Source organism: Vombatus ursinus, unplaced genomic scaffold (genome assembly GCF_900497805.2).
Source record: "Vombatus ursinus unplaced genomic scaffold, bare-nosed wombat genome assembly UNPS02014798.1, whole genome shotgun sequence".
NCBI lineage: Eukaryota > Metazoa > Chordata > Mammalia > Diprotodontia > Vombatidae > Vombatus > Vombatus ursinus.
The window spans coordinates 56,768,002-56,771,986 of NW_020954576.1; positions in this window are offsets into that span (position 1 = coordinate 56,768,002).

Below are 3,985 nucleotides of genomic sequence, written 5' to 3' on the forward strand. Positions count from 1 at the left end.
TTCTTCTGTCCCTGATGCTTATTCCTTCAGAAATCATTTAAGTGCTTATTAGGGTTCCAGGTGCCATGAGGCACTGTACTTAGTGTGGAGGGAGACACAAAGATAATTAGGTTACTATCCTACTTAAAGAGCTTAAAGGGAGTAAGGAGGGTAAGATGTGTATAGAAATGATTATAATTTAGAATTGTTGTTGTTCAGTCATTTCAGTTGTATCTGACTCTCCATGACCCCATTTGGGGTTTTCTTGGCAAAGATACTGGAATGGTTTGCTATTTCCATCTCCAGCTCATTTTACAGATGAGGAAACTGAGGAAAAGAGGGTGAAGTGACTTGTTCAGGGTCACATAGCTAGTTAGTGTCTGAGGTCAGATTTTTTTTTAATTTTTAGGCAATTGGGGTTAAGTGACTTGCCCAGGGTCACACAGCTAGTAAGTGTCAAGTGTTTGGTCTGAGGCTGGATTTGAACTCAGGTCCTCCTGACTTCAGGCCTAGTGCTCTATCCACCGTGCCACCTAGCTGCCATAATTTAGAATGGAATATGGTAATTGCATCAGAGAGGTATGAAGTGCCAAGGCAATATAGGAAGGAGTGATCCTTTCTTTTGAGATCAGAAGAGCCCTCACGGAAAAGGTGGCCTTTCAGCAGGGCCTTGAAGGATGGACAGCGATGAGTGTCAAGATAGAAAAGGAATTCCAGATAGAGGAGACAGTTGTGAGCAAAGGTCCAGAGTTAAGAACACATGGGGATCATTTGGTTGGAACACAGGGACCACATGGAAGGGTAGTCAGTAATAAGATTTAAAGCTAGAAGGGGCTTTTGAGATCATTTAATTCAGTTCCCTTGGCTTACAGATGAAGGAGCTCAGGCGCAGAGAGGATAAGTGACTTATTCAATGTTGCACAGACACTGGGTTAGAACCTGGATTGAAAATCAGGTCTCTAACTTCAGATCTGGCATACTTTCTTCTAAACCACATTGCCTCCGCAGTGAGCTTAGCATTGATGTGACAGAATCGGGCCATTCATCCTGTCTTAATATCAGGATGAACCAGACAGAATTTAGAAGATATATATAATGCTAAAAATGATAATAATACCTTTAATATATACAACACGTTTATGTTTACAAAGTGCTGTACATGCATGATCTCAGTTAACAATAACAATAATAAATGATGAATGTGACATCAAGTTCATGGAAATACTTTTGAAACAAGTATACATCACTTCATTGAACAACAGTCAAGGCTGATAATAGGTATACCTCCATTGGATTTGTGTAATATAGCCAAAAGTGGTTAACCTCTACATATAACCTTTGAAATAACAAAGATCCAAGATGGAGTCAAAAGACCCTTCATGGGAGAAACCACAGAAACGTAGCCAATACCATGTTGGCAAAGAATCATCAAACAAATATATGTCAGGCAGATTTGTTTGTGGAAACTGAGGGGTTTATGACGGCAGTTCAAGACTGAATCATTGCCATAAGAAACTAAAAAAAGAGATTAGGGGAAAAGGAAAGGGACCAAGAATTTATTAAGTTTCTACTATGTACCAGGTAGAGACAACTAGATGACTCAGTGTAGAGAAAGCACCAGATGTGAAGTCAGGGAGACCTGAATTCAAACCTAGCCTCAGTCATTTATTAGCTGTGTGACCCTGGGCAAGTCACTTAACCTATGTTTTACTTCATCCACTTGGAGAAGGAAATGGCAAACCATTCCATTGCCTTTGCTAAGAAAACCTCATGAACGTATCGGTGTGCTATGGTCCACGGGGTCATGAAGAGATAGACTTTACTGAAGGGCTGAAAAACAACAATGTATGAGGTGCTATGCTATGTACTTTATGAATATTATCTCATTTGATGATTTCTCCTTAAGGAGCATGGATTTAGTGATCAAGTCTCTTGATGCTTGGTATAACACTCTTTGTATTGTACCAGGCTAGCTCTCTAATAATCTATATTAGAGCTATGCACAAAGTGTTTAGGTAATATCTGCTATTCTGCATCACCTGATTTGCAGTACTGAGTAACCTGGCTAAATAAACAATCTATTTTTTCTACTCCTCAGTTGTAATCCTTTAGTGTTGGTTTCAGGAGTGTCACAGGAGATTTGGAGTGATTAACAAACCAAAACAACATAGTTGGTGAAAGCATGCTATTCATGGGACCCAAAGGCTATCCTTTGATCTCTCCTTTAGCCACAGGCTTCACTGGCTGCTGCATTCTCAGTCACTAGGAGGTGAGAGGGTAGAGTGTAGATGACTCAGTGTAAACCTATCTCCACTCTGGAAAAAGACCTCAAAGAGCACATCTTATTGAAACTGGCTTTGTAGCATATGTCATCTTTATGCATAAAGACACAGAATTATAGAATCTCAATACTGGGATTTCAGAGGACCTCAAAGGCCAATAGAGTACAACTCCTACTAGAATCATGCATGTGATTGACCGCATCCCCAGAGGTGGTCAGTCATCTGGACTCCTCTTAAACATCTTAAGTGCTGTAGCTAAAGTGCATTGTTGTTCAGTCATTTTTCAGTCGTGTCTGACTCTTTGTGACTCCATTTGGGGTTTTCTTGGCAGAGATACTGGAGTGGTTTGCCATTTTCTTCTCATTTTACAGATGAAGAAACTGAGGATGAAAATGACTTGCCCAGGGTCACACAGCTAGTAAGTAAGTCCAAGGCTGGGTTTGAACTCAGGTCCTCCTGACTCCAGGCCTAGCACTCTATGCACTGTGCCACCTAGCTGTCCTGAAAGTACAGATCCAGTCCCTCTCTCCTACTCTATGTGCAAGACATTGTGCTTGGTGGCCAGTATACATACCTTAATACCTTAATCTCTGATAAGGGTATTAAGATTTAGATCTCGGAAATTGTTTAGAGATCAGTATTCCAGTCTCCTTATCTTATAGTTGAGAAAACTAAGACCCATAGTAAAAAAGAACATTGCAAATCAGCAAGTAAGGTTTAGCCTAGAACTCACATTTACCAGTTCCTCACTCAGAATTCATTCCAGTGGAAGTCTGGGAAAAAGAGATTTCTGACCATGTCCATGTCTCCAAATGGGCCCTTGATAAAAGATATATTGAATCGAATTCAATAATATATTCTGTCTCAGGCTCCTGGTTCTCAGTTTCTTGTCTCTTTCTTTGGGTTGGATCCTTTTGAGTTTGCCTTTTACCTTTTTCTGATGATCACGGTCCAACAGCTTTTGTCAAAAATGTGAGTTAGAGCTAAGGTCAGGGGAACTGCAGGATTTACAATTTCCTCCCTTTGTACCACTTGGAGAGAGAGAGGGTAGGGAAGGAAGGAAGGAGAGAAGGAAGGAAAAAGGAGGGAGGGAAAGAAGGAAGGAAAGAAGAAAGGGAAGGAAGGGAGAGGGAGAGGAAGGGAGAAGGAGTAAAGGAAGGAAAGGAAGAAGGAAAGGAAAGAGGGAGGGAGGGAAGGGAAGAAGGATGAAAGAAGAAAGAGGAGAGAGAGAAAGGAAGAGAGGAGGGAGGTGAGTGCCTAAAGTACTGTGAAGTTAAGTGATTTACCCAGAATCACACAGCCATTATATGTTAGAGGTGGGATTTGAACATAGAGCTTCCTGGCTTTAAGGTCAGCTTTATATCTATTATGGCACACTGCCTTGGAAATAGTAGATGTTCAATAAATGCTTCTTGCATTGGGATGGATTGATTTAGGGAAGGGGCTAAAATTTCAGGAGTTGGGAAGGGAAAAGAATGGAAGTAGTTCCTAACTTTGTCTTTCTGATTCTCTTAAACACCAGGATTCCTCCAGTGCCTTAAGGTTGCCAGGTAACTGCAAAACAAAATGCCCTGCGCTTGTGACCACACCCCTAGAGATGTGTTATTTCTTCCTGTTAGAATATAAGCTCTTTTAGGGCAGGGACTTTGTTTTGTATTCGTGTTCCCAACAACAAGCACTGTGCATTGTACAAGATAAATGCTTAAAAAATTTCCCTCCCTTCC